Source organism: Typopeltis vanoorti, chromosome 10 (assembly GCF_054136105.1).
Source record: "Typopeltis vanoorti isolate ZY-2024b chromosome 10, IOZ_Tvanoo_1.0, whole genome shotgun sequence".
Classification (NCBI taxonomy): Eukaryota; Metazoa; Arthropoda; class Arachnida; order Uropygi; family Thelyphonidae; genus Typopeltis; species Typopeltis vanoorti.
The window spans coordinates 5,996,479-6,014,116 of NC_143558.1; the positions used below are offsets into that span (position 1 = coordinate 5,996,479).

Consider the following 17,638-nt stretch of genomic DNA (forward strand, 5'->3'; position numbering starts at 1 on the left):
ACGTTTGTTCATAGGACTCAAATGTGTATGTATTTGTGATCGCACACCCGGGCTATTAACGCAAATATGATGCGATGTTTACGCGTTGAAAAGTGTCCTGTTCATGAAGCATTAGTATATCGGGTTTAATTTTAGGAATCACGCGAAGCTAGGAAACAATCAGGGAAGTTTTTGACTGGAATAAATGAAAAATATATATATATAATATCGGTAATACTGATATTCCGTAGATGTGCACAGCACACCTAGCTCACATGACCCCGATTAAAAAAGAAAAGTTTAGGGAGCCAGAGATCAGACGTCTCTGTAATAGACCATGAATATTATTTTATATAAGGTAATTTAGGCATCATTCCATTTGCTTTTCTATACCTCACTATATTATTTCGTTTTCTATATCGTACTATACAGAAAAACCAAAATAGTGTTTTGGTTTAATCGTTACTAAGTGCACTTTGCTGGGCATTTTAACGTCATCACTGCCGCTCAGAGAAAAGATTTCTCACCTCTTTTAGCATTCAAATGAAGATGCTTGTTTTCGATAATAATAAAAAAAAAAATTCGTTTGATGAAAAAAGATGGATGTGAACTCATTTGTCTATGGCGGTCATTGGATATTTGATCGGTAAGATCTACTTTACTGTATGTTTTTATGCCAAAATATTATTTGCAAAAAAAAAAAAAAATCTTGCAGTAGATTAATTGCCAATTAAAAAAGTTCGCAAATAGGCGAGAAGAGCGACGAAAGATCGATTTAAATCTTAAGGTGAATCCTGATAACTGATTTTTAATCACAAAGTGGTCATTCTTAGTAGACTCCAAATAAATTGGACATCGCGTTGCATACATTACCAAGTAAGTAACCCATTTAGTACAGTTAGTTGCAGATTAGTATATGTATATGAAGGCAGTTGTGTTAATGATATGATTAAACAGCCGACCGACTTATATTAAACTTTAATAAGAAATGCAAAGCGAGACCCTCCCTTCTTAGTCAGTAAATTTTGGTTGCCAGAGAACGATATCCCATCTTAATCGTCTTACATGTCAATCTATGCTCTCTGGCTGGTTTATGTTTTTTAGCAGGAGGAAAGAAACCCAAGTTTCCGGAAATTGAATTATTCACTTCCAGATTCTTAGGTTGTGTGCTCAGTGTTTTATATCTATTAATTGAGGGTGTTCGGGCAGGGGAAAGAGACAGAGAAAGTAGGTACGCTAATCCCTTCTCTTTCTCTCTCTCTGTTTCTCGTGCTTTTTTTTTTTTTTTTATTAATAAAAAAGAGAGTGTCAGAACTGTCGTTATCCATTTCCCACCATTCCAGAATAACAAATGATTCGACGAAACAACATTAAGACTTGGGCTCAATTCAAGTTTTTAACGTTATTTCAATCCTAATTACTGTTTCTTGTTGTTTCCGCCGAACATTTTCAGGGGAAAAAGGGAAAAAAAGGTCCAGAATTATATACTGAAATTATTTTATTCTGGATCAAACAAATTTCATAATATTCGGAATGTAAACAAAAATATATCTACGTTAGCCAATTTTGTTTCACAAGTCAAAAACGGGTCGTGTCATAATAACGGGCTGCTTTTTGTGCCAGTTGATTTTTACAAAAAATACTGCCTGGATAGAATTCTCTGAATAATGTAAATTAAATGTCACAGACATCATGATATTTCTCGGGGTAAAAAAAAACAATGGGGAGAATCGAAAATTCAAGTTTGAACAATATCAAACAATATCAAACTGGATGTAAACAATTAAAAGAAGTTGCTACAGCAATTTGTATTTGGTCAAAATTTTCGGAATCGACTAATTTAATGTAAAAATTTTCTTTCCCCATACACGAATCTTTTTTTTTTATTAGCAAAACAATTCCAACTTATAATAATAATTCTTTCTTTCTTTCTTTTTTAATGTAATTAAAGAAATTTGATATTTCAGATCACTGTTAAACTTTCTCATGAGAATAGTTTCATTTTAATGACAAAATTAAGCAAACACAAATAATACAGGTTCTCCAAAACGACTCTCGGTTCACCTGTATTGATAATGCAACGTTGCATTCTTGGGACGTGCTATTTCAAAATAAATGGTGTCACAGTACAAGAATGCGAAACTCACCTTTTTTTTTTTTTTTTTTTATGATTATCTGCAGTCATTTCATCCATTACCTATTTATCATCGCATTTCCGAATCAATTTACCACTTCGCGTTGTTTTGTAAAACAAGTCTCTATATATGGCCTGTAAATCCTTCTTGAGCTGGTTCAAGAGCGATATTAATAACTGATATCAATCGCGTACTATTTTATTTATGTATTCGTTTACTGTCTGCAGAAGATTTACTGATTGGTAACTAGTTTCATTTCTAAGCGGCATTCGTCAAGGGCGAATCAAACTATTTGCACGCCTATCTCAATTTTCAAATTTTTTGACAAACAAGGGACCACGTGGATGAATATCAGAAAAAAAAAAAAAACTTTACTAGGACCTATCGGGAAATATACGTGAAGTACTTTAAGTTCTTGTGGCTGTCACCTGTAACAATTCATCGCGCATAAATCTTGACCAGTACAAAGCAGCAATCCTCGAACACGTCGGAACAAGAACAGAAGCTTGTAATATCCGTGTGTGTCGATACGATCAGCTGTCTCCGCCTACGGACTGCTGTTTTTCCTTACATTTCGGTGTCATCTAAACGACTTTAATGACTTAAGCCTATGAAGGATTTTTAGTCAGCATCGCCTACAAACACGCGTCACCCATATTTGTGTTTTCATTTCTCAATGGCACGTGACCGGAGTCGTAAACGTTTTTCTTCCTCCCTCTCGAAACAAAAACGTTTTCCGCCGGTTCCTCGAGTCAAGTGCACAGTTAGATGTGGTTTCAAGGACTTCGGCTAACCCTTTGGCTTTACACCCACGTGTTGGAATACCTCGCGACATTCCTTCACGCGAATGTTGTAGTAGTAGTAACAGTTGGCGGCTAATCGTTTCTCGTGTCCGCGCCCACTCAATTGCCATCGCAAACACTGTCCAGGTGTGACGTCACAATCACATGTTCGGATGTAGTTGTGTTGTTGTTGTGCTCGCCCCGCCCTAGGTACGGCGGTGGTAAGGACTACCAGGCTTCGAAGGGGTGGAGTCCAAACGTGCGTAGAGTGCTAAACATGGAGGTGGACGGTGGACGTAGGCGGGTGTTACGTCATGCGTGACGCACAGATTCGGACGTCATTCGTTACATATGCATACGCCTACGGACCAGGATGTTCGAAGGTGACAAGCCTGTGACGAAGAACCCTCGGGCTATCTAGTTGGCACAGCACAGAAATAAATTAGCTTGGTCCAGTGCGGCTATAAATAGCTCTTGAATATCTCTCTTCCTTCTTACTCAACCTCCCATTTAACTTCTCAATTTCTTCTGAGTTTTCTTCCTGGAACGATAGATGACATCAATGACAGATCAGATCATAGCTGATCTTAGAAGCAATTTCATGATAAATTCCCACGGATACACTCCACCTACACCAAACGTAATTCGGCTTTCTCTTCTATTCGGGCGAGACATGTGGGCTTCTTTCTACTGTCAGTTTTCCACTCTCCGCGTACTTCCGAAGAAAACTGAGCGAGCTTCATGCCATGACTGCCGCATTTGTAATGGGAGGACTTCCAGTCTTTCAGGTATATTTGCATATTTGTAATACCGTTTTGTACTGCATCTTTACAAGTCGCATTACTTAAGTCGCCATAATAATATTATTTTGTTGTTATTTCTTCTTTTACAAAATTCTGTCTCAAATTCATTTTTCATATCTCGGAATTTATCTACCTGTTATATATGTTAATCAATATGTGTCATTACTTGTTTATTTGATAAAATCCGACCTTTTTTTTTCAGTAAATGTTTGACAGAGAGAAAATTGGGTGGTGTCATTTGTGTTGCTCAAAATCCACTGGTACCCTTTCTAATGGGTATCCTAACACTGCATGAGTTTTAATGTGGGAGTACGTGAGTATTACTAGCATACCATTGTGCGAGTGCACAAATGTGTCACCCAAACCTGATTCTCAGTTCTTAATTTGACACATTTCGTTTACTTTTCCTTTTTAAACTTCATATTAGAATGTTATTTCTCAATTGTTCTTCTTTTTTTTTTTTTTTCTTTAATAGACAGCATAAGTTATCAAGAACAAGAAAGAGTGGACTCTTTGTTGTCTATTATATTATTCCTTTTCTCGGAGATAAAATGATTTATAAGCATATGTATGTTAATCTTCATTTATTCAAGCTAATACTAATCCTTTTCAGCGCCTGTTCAATCCTCTAAATGGATACATACCCACCGAAAGAGGAACTTCGTTAATGCCCTGCGAAGTTACTCTCTTGGCTTATAATGGGAAAACTATTAAATATTTAACTAGCAAATCCTGAAATGTCTGGAAATTATCAGATTAACAAAGTGATGTGTTAAAACTTTAGGAAGTAAAAAAAATTCCTAAATTTGAACCTATTACTTTCTTAATATCAAAACAAGACCCTTAGAAGTGTTAAGTTTTCTTAGCATAGTTTTAAACAATAATTTGTCTCCAAACATGCATTATTTTTAGAGATAATGATTGGAAAGACCTGGGTTCGAATCCCATCTATGATGACGCGAAGCATCTCTATCAGGGCTTTTTTGAATCTAAAGTGAGTTAGCTGATACGAAGACGGAGGGTTTTTCGGCCCTCAAAACAGGAAAACCGGCTCTCCATATCTATATCTACAGATATAGAATGATATTGGACATGGAAGGCAACCGAAAACTAACCACCTTGCATATCAAACCACCTGTTTGATATGCAAAAGTATATCAAAGCATATGCAAAAGAGTCTGTTCTTGTCAGCAATATAATATAAATCATTCATGTTTATATGAATAAGTTTTTTGTTGTTGTTGTTGTTGTTGTTTTACTCTTTTGGTGAGCAGCCAAAAATCATCAAATTCAAGCGCTTTTACTTTACGATTTCGAACTACGGAAACGCTTCCCAGGAAGCATCATTCCGATCAGCTACTCTTATCCTCCAGCAACCGGCCGGTGGGCCGAGTGGTTACGTATTCGATCTCACAAACAGGCTGTGGATTCGAATCGACCCTTGAGCATGGATGTTTGTCAACGCATTTTAGGTAAAAGTTGAATTTCATTGCCCGGTATGAAACCATCGTCCCATTTACTGGAAGTATGAAACCAAACATGGAACCTAGAGCAGGGTTTCTGGACTATGTCAAAAATGACTTTTTTGTTTTGTTTTACATTACCAAGCCAAGCATCAATCTCCACAACAAGCAAGAACAGCTCATTTCCTAGGGCAGGATATACCGAACGACCCTGATAAAGGCCACATCAGTAGAGCTATACTATAAGCAAGTCCTATAGCATAGCTCTATGCCAAGGTTTCCCAAAACTTTTATTCCTGTGGCCCGGTTATTTTAATACTTCATCTTCGTGACCCACTAAAATTGTTATGACCAATAGATAAAAAACAAACAAAACAGATATGCTCTTACAAAAATAAGAAGAAAATAAACTAAAGCCAAGTAATTTATTAATGAGAAGTGCGATGCTGTTGTTTGTTAACTAGAAACTTCAGGTTTGGACTCGTGCCCAGTTGCACGTCACTCGATTGTTCATTGGTGCTAATCGAAGAGTTTGTAACTGGCACATTGTTTGTTTGTTGTTTCATTGTCCATTTATCCATCGTCAAATGGGTAATGGCAAGCGAGATGAAGAATGAAATAAATTATTTAGAAACAATTATAATAATTACGGTTTGTTCAGCCGAACCCACCGGACAAAGTACATACACGTAATCAGTAAATACAAAAAAAAAAAACCGCTCTCTCTCGATGCTTAACTTAAACTGAACAAGCAGAGTGAGTACGTGGCGGGCGAGTAAAACAAACGCCAGACCGCCAAACGACTTGGCTGGTGGCGCGGTTGCTGCCGCGCAGCCTCGCTATTAGTTGAGCTACTTTACCGCGAACTCTTTGTTCTGTGAAATGGCGATGCGGACGCGGACGGAGCGAGTTTTTCGTCTATATTAATTAAATTATTTATTCGTTAGTCCTGATTAAACGCTATTTATTTGTATTTTGGAGTTTCGTGAAAAAAAGAAAACCCAAAAACGAAACACCTAGGTTTTCGAGAGTTTTTTAGGCGATCCGACATTTAGCTTTCGTGACCCGGTGCCGGATCGCGACCCACCATTTGGGAAACGCTGCTGTATGCTATAGTCCAATGGAATGCAGTAATCGAGACCACTTCGGCGGATCCTTATCCAGTTATATATAAAAGTAAAGGGTCGTCATTAAAAACAAGGCAATCCTACAGACGACTCTAACCTCGATGAGTGATCCGAAAGTATCTTTCTAATTTATTATTCTCCATTAAACTCAGCGGTTCCGACAGACAAAACCTACAGAGGCCTCACCTCCACTCACTCCACTCCTTTATGCAGGTGTAAGCAAACAAAGTTCGGAATATTTCACGTACGTTTTCTTGTACTTGCATAAAGGACTAAACATGGATAGGATGTCTAGATGTATGTATTTCCGAAGAAAAGAAGTTGGATACTGTGAAATGTGATTTCGTATTAGCATTCTTGTATAGTGACATCATTCATTAGAACTGTAGTTGTATTGTAAATATATTTTGATGAGCGTAATGTTTCCATTAAAATAGTCTAATTAAAAGAAAACTGAAATAATTCTCATAAGAAGAAAAAAATAAATAAAGCCAATGAAAGAAAACTCTTGGGAAACACCAGAACCTAAGAATAACAATATAGGAAATCAATCATCAACTAGTCACAAACTTAAAAGATGCAACATACACTGCTTGGAAAGAATTTAATGAATTTAAAGAATTTAATTTGTTCCACAGGGTGAGGAACAAACAGCCATAGCGCCCACTTTAAGATACGATCTCCTTTCGCTGCGATGACTGCAGCAATCCTACGGGGCATACTTTCTACAAGCCTACGATAGCGATCAATGGGAATTTTGAACCATTCTTCATGTAGGCATGTAATGAGGTCCTGGCCTGTTGTGAGGCATACGTCCCTTAACCTCACCCGAAGCTCCAGTTCATCCCACAGATGTTCAACAGGGCTCTGTGGAGGCTAGACCGATGTGGTGACGTTCATGTCCACAAACCACGCAGTTACAGTAGCAGACTTACGACGGTGCATTGTCTTGCTGAAAGAGACAATGGCCAGTTCCGTAGAAACGCCACAAAGTATTGCATTGTCCAGAATGTTCAAATACCACACAGAGTACAATATTCGTGACACCACAGAGGTCCGAAGCTAAACCAGGAAAAATAGGACCATACCACCACACCGCCACCTTCGAATTTCATCGTTGGGGTTATGCACTCTGGTATGAGATGTTCTTTGAGCATCCGCCACACCCGTCCATCTGCTCGGTAGAGGGTGTTGCATGATTTCTCGCTAGACTTCCACATTCTTCCCCCCCCCCCCCGACACTCTCTTTGCACCACTGAAGACGACGCTGCATGCTAGTTCGGGTAATTTGGGGCTTGTATACTGCGGTCCTACCACGGAAGCCCATGTTGTGAGCGTCGGTTCTGAATGCTTTTGTGCAGATTCATGTTCTAGTCGATGTCAGAAACACCGCATTCTACGTGTCGGCTGACTAATGGCTGTTTTTATTATTCTTCGTAGCACCCTACGATCATGACTTGGGATGGCCCATTTGTCAACAATTTGTCAAACAGATAGGCCTGCAACATGGCATCCTATTATAACGGTTATTTTAAACTCCGTGAGTTCCCTTCTTGCAGCTTTTACCCGGACACAGACTACAAACATATGACTCGTCACATGGTACGATGCACTTTGTCCATGGGGGCGACCGGTAACTTTTATCCAAGCAGTGTATACTGCAACATGACCAAGTGGATATTTCGTTAGCAACTTCTTATAACTGTTCAGATTAAGTGGATATTGAATCCAACATTATTTCAAAGCCGAATAAAGAAACTACAAGAGTTTCATGCCGAATATAGAAACTATAAAAATTTCGGCGGATCCAAGCGTAAGCAAACCTTTCAGGACAGGGGACTCGTAGTAAAGTTGGAGTAAGCTCTTATCACTGTCCTTAGTATTTCCCATAATGTAAACCACATCTCCTAGCAGACATGTATGATGTTATATACAACGCAGTTTGATGTTGTGCGATTCACGAAAAAGATGAAATATTTTCATGTTTCCCGATGTCTGTGACAAAGTTATTCAAATAACCCTTTCGAGTGGAGGTATTTTGTCAAAATTGGAATTGCGTCAAAAGTTACAGCTCGATTTATGAGCATTGACCCGATATAGCGAATCAAGTAGCGATAATCGTGATGGTGGTGGTGAGTGGGTAAAAGGTATCAGGTGATCGAGAGAAGCAGACGAAAGAGACAGCAAATAATTTGAGAATGTTCTTAAGAGTAAATTTCTATTTAATGAAACGCTTAAAATAAATGTAAAGTGCTGATCACTTCAAATAGGAAAAGAAACATATTTCTACTTATGTCTTTCGAATTTTTCTTTCATCAAATTGCCTTAAGGTTATAAAAAAAACAAAAAAAAACGGAAGCTTGGATCGTAATGCAAACCAAAAAAACCTGAACGAGTTGGGTGTTTCTGTTTAGGAAGGATGGCACCCTATTTTTCAAGTGGTAAAGGGAGAGAGAGGCATTCCAAACATTATTCGCAGGTGTTGTCCTGAGGATATACACGCTGACATCTCGAACATGCGCTTCCTCCCTCCCTCTCGCTGATATGGGGTAAATTCCGCATAAAGGGAAACAATCTCAATATATTTGCACCTGCACATAAAACTTTAATTTTCAGCGGTGTTTTATACACGTTATTGAAATTGACTGCACAACCAAAAAATGAAACAATTCTAACGATAAGCTATTTAACGGCTACACTTTATCACTGGTTTCCAGAACAGACAAAAGTTTGATACATAACAAAACTAAGTGAAGCTTTCCGTTCATTTTTAAAATGGCCTGGCATTTGGTCTCTAAATAATAGATTCTAAATATATCTTCCTCACATTGCCAAAGCTAACCTTCATTTTTTTTTCTTGAAAAGGTTCTTAGGTTCTGTCCTTATGGATGATGATTGTCTTAAGGTAACAAATTACCAGTTTTGAATATCATGGGAGTCTCACTATCTACTCAGTTTAACGATATCCATCATCTACAACTTTCCCAAAGATTTGTCCGAGGACCTAAAGCTGAATAATATAACCTGATCCCAACAACAATGAAAGACTAAGGAAGTGCATTTTAATAGCTTATATAGAATTCTGATATGCATTATAAGAGAAATAAGCATATAAAGAATCAAACTGTCTAAAATATAAGCGATCCCCCAAAACATCATCTTTGAAGAAGAGTTCGCATTATATATTGGACGAGTGTCCAAGTTGTGTGTACACATCACGTACACACAACTTGCTTAAAGAAAGCCCCTTTCCGTCAAGGCCATGGTGTGCGAAGGACTATTTTCACTATATTCATAGTTTTCTGTCGTAACAGTTCAATTTTTTTCACTAATTTTACAGTTGTGTCAACAAGTGATGCTGAAACTATGCGTGAGCCGTGTAAAATATGACACGGGAAAGAAAAGAATGTTTTCCTTAAAAAAAAAAAAAATTTGATTGTTAATTTTTTGCAAAGATCATACATAATCTTAAAATGCTTAATAATAATAATAATAATAATTATTATTATTATTATTATTATCATTAGTAGTAGTAGTAGTAGTAGTAGTAGTAGTAGTATAGGTATTTTACTTTTAAATATTTTAATGCTAACAGAAGTATCCACAAAAAACGAAGAGGCAACCATCTACCAAATGCCAAACTTTCAACCACACAAACACTGCAGACAAACTAAACCAGCCGGTGGTATAATAATATTTAGCAAACATAAATTAAAAGTAATAGAAATAAACTATAAATTAGAATTTGCAGAAAACATATGCATCTAAGTTAAAAATATCAAACAAGAGAACTTGATCACCAATTTAAACACCACAAAATTTCTTGATGAATTAAACACGGAAGAAGGCACCTCAGAATACCTAATAATAATAGGTAACATAAATATAAACATTATGAACATAAATAACAATACAGCACAATACCTATACCTCCTATCACCATATAACATAACCCATCTATACAGGATGGTGTATACACGTATACACCATCCATAAATATACGGGCACCTCCAAACAGCTATACAGCAGCCGTCATAACGTGTAAACTAGCAGACTATTATGTCACTGCACTACAGCTGCATACTAAACAGAAGCCTTAAAACTCACTGAGACTACAAAATAGTATAATAGCATCGTAAGCGAAACTACAGTAAACGACGAAATCAGGAAAACAGACTGGATGTAGATAGCATCTTCAGACTCTGCTGATTCTGCATGTACTAACCTTAAACTTACATTTAATAAAATATATAATAAAGCATTAATAAAAATAAAAATACGTTCCCAAACCAGACGGAATCCATGGATAACAGAAAACATATTCATAGACATACAAAGAAAAGGTGCCCTATGGAAACAACTTAAGAAGCCACCTAACAATACAATTTCCCAAGCTGAATACAAAAGAAAACGGATCTCTTAACAACACAGATTAGTACTGCAAAAAGAAACTATTATAGAAACAAATTAACAACAGCTCAGAACGACATAAAGGAAACCTGCCACCTGATCAATGAAATGCTGGATAATATATACAGAACCACTGCATCAGAAACAATAAAGCACAGCTTTGCTTGCGAGCCCAAATCCCTCAAACAGTTGGCAAACAACTGTAATCAGCACTTCGTGAACTCTGTCCAAAAAAGCTGCAGAAAATATTCCCTCCTCATAAAAAGAAATATTCTCCACTAGGACCACGAGCAACCCGGTCAATGTGGTTCCCAAAAGTAACAAAAGAAGTGTCACTTGCAATTCAACAAATTAACTCCAACAGAGGTCAGGAATAGACGGGATCAGACCAAAAAATAATCAACTAACCTATGTTCAGTTATAGAAAAACTGTTAAATAAAATCTTCGAAATGGGGCACATACCTGAAACAGTAAAGACTGCATTAATCACTCCCATATATAAACAAGGAAAAAGAAACATAATAATAATAATTATTATTATAAATAATTACAGACCCCATCGCCACATTGTCTATAATCAACCAAATCATGGCTCTTATTATATATCGCAAACTCTCCACGTACATTGAAAAATTCCAAATCATCCCCAAAACACAATATGGTTTTCCAAAAAATAAAGGAATAGCAACACTCCTGGAAGACTATAAAGCACAGCTTTGTAGACAGACTTTGTTCACAGACCTAATAAACGCTGCGTTGGATAAAAAGAGAAGAGTATTAGTTGTTTTTATTGACCTAACAAAAGCGTTTGACACACTAACACACAAAACCTTGTTGAACAAACTAACAAACAGACACATGGAATCAGAGGTTGTCTACTCCAGTAGTTAAAACATATATGGAAAACAGAAAGCACATCACACTTATAGGATCAACGCACAGCAAAGAGCAACCGATAACCTGTGGAATATCACAAGGAGCTGTTCTATTCTCCTATTCTGTTTAACACACACACACACACACACACACACACACACACACACACACACACACACACACACACACACACACACACACACACACACACACACACACACACACGATATTATCCATCTTCCCTTCCCTAACCCTAAAAAATCACTAATTGGCTAACTGAAAACAGCATATATATATAAACATATACACACGATATTATCCATCTTCCCTTCCCTAACCCTAAAAAATCACTAATTGGCTAACTGAAAACAGCATATATATAAAACCCTGAAAAAACAAAGCTAATGATATTCAAAAACTTCTAGACCCTACCTATAGAAACTAAATATCTCACTATCCGACATCCATCTTCCTATACACAAAATGCTGATCCTAAAACCACAACCATCACACAGGTGAAAACAAAACGTTATCTCGGACTTCACTTCGATGCTGATCAAAGTTGGAATAGCCATACAAATTATCTACACAACAGACTCAGGAGAATAGCAAGCAAACTATAGCGATTAAAAGACATTGCTCCGACACACACACACACACACACACACACACACACACACACACACACACACACACACACACACACACACACACACACACACACACACACACACACACACACACACACACACACACACACACACACACACACACAAATACTAATCTATAAAGCATTATATGGAAACATTTTAAGATACGCAATTGCATCATACGCATTCTGCGCGGACTACAAATGTAACAGGTTACAATCGTTGCAAATAAAATGATGAAACTGACATCCTGGGAACAAAGAGAACAGCCCACACTCATACAGGCAGCAAAGACAGAACACGAAATATTTAAAGTGAAACACTTATGCCACTACACAGTCATTCTAAAACATTACTTCAGTCCAACCTACAGAGTAACCAGAACGACATATCAGATAACAAGGCCACACTCAACAAACTAAATAACATATACGAGTAAGTGCAATAATCACAGCGGCAAAGCCATCCGAAGCTTCTACATACCTGACATGATCAACAAATGACAGAAACCTAGGGACCTACAGACAGCTGAAACAGGTGCTATATAAATATTATAGCGAGGCTGAAAAATTACCCCTCCCACACATACACACACATAACGAATTCCTCTCAAACACCATTACGATGACACAAACATGCAATATCAAACTTCAACCCCTTCATAAAAGTTAACTCGAGCTCATGCAATCGCGTGGATAGGCTTATGTGTTCCTCACACATGTTGAATTGGATTTAAACGGTATTGAATCGAACACAGATTGATAAATAAATTCCGTGTGATGATACAGCGTTCCCCCTTTATACGGGAGTTCACGGTACCATCTAGTCCCCCCAAATTTTATCCAGGCTCCGGAACCGGCATAGGCTGACGAATCAGACATATGGTTGGGTCAGTATTCCTCACTGTAGTCCGTGTGTGTCCTCGGACCGGTTTGCCTGCTTGTGGGATGAAAAACCCCAGATAAACTGGCGGAAAAAAGCCTGCTATCCACGCCGAAGACCGGCTAACTTGATCCTTGAGCTCCTCACGTCGTTCACGGGAATCGAACCTAGGACACTCCTTCCCCAGGCATATGGTTGCGAAACGCAAAGCCACTAGGCTAACCGCGCGGACCACAGATTGATAAGAAAATAACTATTTATTTATTAAAAGCTAATATTTCGCTGGTATTATATCATGCAATGTTAGTCCGTGGGCGCGTGTACACGTTAACCGGAAAAAGCACATATATATAAATAAATAAATAAATAAATTAAAAAAAATATATATATATACAGTATATATATACATGTATATATATATATCCATGTTTTTTACTCATCCAAAGTAAACGACTGCTTGTCCACTTAGTGCTCTTTACCTCGATATCATGATGGCACATAGTGCCCTTTCCAACTGGCTAATCCGTTTATTATTACACAGAGGAGATAGTGCTTTGCACAACTGAAAAGAGCGCGAAACAAAACATTAAAAAATATTGTTTCGCGCTCTTTTCAATTGTGCAAAGCACTATCTCCTCTGTGTAATAATAAACGGATTAGCCAGTTGGAAAGGGCACTATGTGCCATCATGATATCGAGGTAAAGAGCACTAAGTGGACAAGCAGTCGTTTACTTTGGATGCGTAAAAAACATGGATATAGTGTCCTTTACCTCCGGTGTACAGATATATATATCATACAAACAGTTAATTTACACATGGCTTGCGACGGGTACTGCAACAAAATCACGAAACCATCTATTATTTCCTCGGATAAGATCTACAGAAGCTTGGAGGAAGACAGTAGAAATGCCATCCAAACAAAGACAAGTTTATCAAAAAAAAAAAAAAATGTACTCAGTAACTTGTACACTGAATTTTTGTGGAGAAGAAAAATAATAATAAAATTATTATTATTAAAAACATCGGTTGTAAAAAATCTGTATTAAATACAGAATGGATAAAAAATATTGAAAGATAAATAGAAATAACAAAATCCAGAAAAATTATGTATATAAATATAAAATAATTCCATTATTATCATTACTTTAGAACTGTTCGTTGTAAATTGTATGCATATTCATGACAATCCATATATAAATATGATGGATAAATATTTAGCTAGTTTAAAAAATGGATATTTATATTTATAAAGAATTAAGTATAGTACTCTGCATTTTGCACTGAATTTTTGTACAGCTGAGACATATAATATGTCTCAGTGTACATTTAAATACTCTATACGATAATAAACTTTGTCACTTTCAAAAACGTTGGCAAAATTATTATTATTATTATTATATTACTACTACTACTACTACTACTAAATATCAAGAATTCTACACAGAAAACTGTCCATATAGAATAACCCTGTACAAATAATGCAAGTTCCGTCCACAAAAGAAATTTCATATATTGCTATATTTTGGCCATATAACAAGTATTTATTATAATGTTTTCCCCTAATTTCATAAACTCTCTTTATATTAAGGTTACAATGCATGTACTTTCCTGTAATTTAGCAGATCCAAACTTACATTTAACGACAACTGGATAAATCACATACTGTAGTTTTATTTAACTGAATAAACAAAAATATAGAAATATTTACAGAAAAATATAAACAAAAATAAATTTACCTTGTTATTTTGTACTTTTATGAGGTTACATAATAATTCGCTTTTATATAAATGTTTAAAAACACTCCACAATAATTTACTATAAACGAAAGCAGACGATTTAAAATCACAAAGAAATATCATTACAAAATAGCGCCACCTTTGATAAAAGAGACAAAGCCAAAAAATAAAAATAAACAGCATTTCATGAAAATATGGATTTCAATTCTAAACATGTAAATTATTTTATAGGTTTAAAATTCATTTTAATTATATAAACTATTTAAAAAATAAATGAATCATTTTAAAAGGAGTTTTTATTTATCAGATACGAAGAAAATCCCAGTATGATAAAGAAGGGATACATTTCATAGAAATGGAACAGAGTATTACTGCATTACGAAGACTTTGTGGGCGATTCGCTTTAAAATGATTCCAGGAAAGAAACGGGGAAGGTAATAACACAAATAGGAAACTGCCTCACCCGTACCAATATAAGTTTTGATATGAAGAGCAGCTATTTTGATTTGCTTGCAGTATTTCTAGATTCTAGGGGGTGGGGAGACAGGAAAAGTAATGTTACTAATGAGAAATAATTCTTCGTGTGAATCCTATGAAGAAAAGCAAATTGAGAACAGCCAACAAGAAACCGTCATTGAGAATATTGGTCTATACAGTTTAGTCTATATTGATATCGTTCTATAGTTTTCAAAAAATACTTGCTCTTCCTGCTACTTAGGACAATTCGTTAGAACTGGAGCACGGAATTGTATTATTATGACAGTTCGTAATAATCCGGATCGTTAGGAACTCGATTATGAATGTTTCTTAACTACGAAACTAATATGAAGATTGTTCCTAAAGTAAGATACAAAAATAACATAATTTGTAGTAAATCTTGGTTTGATGGAATATTTTTGATGGTGTTAGATATGAATGCATTAGGTCTGTACATATCAGAGATGCAAAAAAAAAACTTTATTCGCGTATTTAATGTTGACATTGGCATGTTTCATGATTCAGATGTTCTTCATCCACTTCAGGCGAAAATTATTTCGGATTTATATCTGAAAATTCGGCAAATCGCGACGTAACTGAACATTTCCAGTACAGCAGTTGTATTGTATTGTATTGTCGATTCATGGTAAAGCTTGGGTGAAGATGTTAGAAAGATGGATTACAAAGCAGTTGATTGAGCACAACAAACTGTATATGAGTGGATATTTCGATCTGTATGGGTCTGTGTTTAGAGCAGTCTGATACTGTACGACACCAAGTATATCTGGAGAACACCACAGGAGACGTTGAGACTTAGATTCATCACACGCAAGTCAAAAGTGGACTCGGTGAGGTGAACCATCTACCCCCCCCCCTCCACGGAAATCAACAAAATTCAGAGTCTACCCGTCAGCGAGTAGAATAATGACAGTTCTGGGGTTAGAGTGGCCTTGTGGCTTAATTTTTTTGAAAAGTTATTAGTGGTAGGTACATTATATTCTGCCTTTTATCTTTTTTTTTTAAACCCGTAGGGCAAATTCCTCTTCTTCTATGTTTCTTCATGCAAATGATGCTTCATTAGAAGGTAGAAACATTTTGTTTTAATAAGGGAATACCGTGAGCAGACATATAAATACAAAATTACTAACGGAAAAACTCACGTAAAAAGATTATTTAATAGTATAATTTTCGCCTGCGTGTCAAAGGTCCGATTGGTTAACGTCTATCCCCTTTATTGGAGATAGTGCTTTATAAATCAGCTAATCTTTCCTAACTTTTTATTGTATATATAATTTTATTATTTTTTTTTTTAGTCGGGAAATTTATTGACCTTTTGAGTTATCTTACATTAGCTACTTATGTGGCGCTTTTTGGAATTGTCAGTTAGTGTTTAATTTGAGCTTTAAATGTACTGAGGATGCCTGTGACACGCAGGCGAAAATTATACTATTAAATAATCTTTTTACGTGAATTTTTCCGTTAGTAATTTTATATTCGTGTAAACATTTTAAGACGCTTACAATTTAGTATTTCCTTGTTAAATTCAAGATTTGTTCAGGATTTATATTCAAGTGACTCCATGTCTAAGTGGTTCTATAACAGGTCACTTTAAGGAAAGAGAACTGTGTTCATCAAATGTTATCTGCGACGAAAGGAATTTTCAAAGCAGTTTTCAAGCAAGGCTAAATTACCTGTCTTACAAGGACTGGGATATTTTCCCTCCCGAAACCAGAGTTTTTCTCACGAACAAGCCAAACACAGAAGACACTTACTGAATGACGCATGCTTATCCAGTTACGACTAATCGTTTCCAAATCAGGATTAACAACTATTATTTTGTGGCCATCATGTCAATCTTGGCGTATTTGATATAAAGCGTAGAAGTGTTACTTTTGAATGCTATACTGGTGATGATCGCAATTTATGCGGCTCCCATAATACTGTCAGAAGAAACATTCGGTTTGGTTGTAAAGCCTAGTTGTAAATCCCTGTCGTCTACGATGCCAGGGATTTTTATAAAGAAATTCAAATAAAGATGCGTTATGTAGTCTTATAGGAAAGTGCAGCCTTGGATAGTCAGTTCTGGATAGGAAGGGATAATTTTTTTTTTTTTTTATCCAAAATAGACTAGTCGGAGAACATGCATTTTTGAGTGTGTAAATAAGAGGAGAAGTCCAGCAACATATTACGAGCTTAGATTAAAATAGAAATCTCAAGTTAAAAAACCTAAAACACGCAGAAAAGAAGCCACTTAAACGCATTGTGTATTTCCTTTATAAAGTTAACTCTTTTCTCATTTTTTCGTAATGCTGCTAA

General features: G+C 36.3%; 1 protein-coding gene across 1 annotated transcript in view; it reads left to right on the forward strand.

Moving 5' to 3' along the window:
• The first annotated feature begins 3,594 nt into the window (after window positions 1-3,594).
• Window positions 3,595-17,638, forward strand: part of LOC150102147 (cyclic AMP-dependent transcription factor ATF-3-like) — a 75,427-nt gene continuing 61,383 nt past the window's right edge. Inside the window, exon 1 of the mRNA XM_090399441.1 lies at window positions 3,595-3,684. The gene's annotated coding sequence lies outside the window, so the exon portion shown is untranslated. The remainder of the gene's footprint in view (window positions 3,685-17,638) is intronic.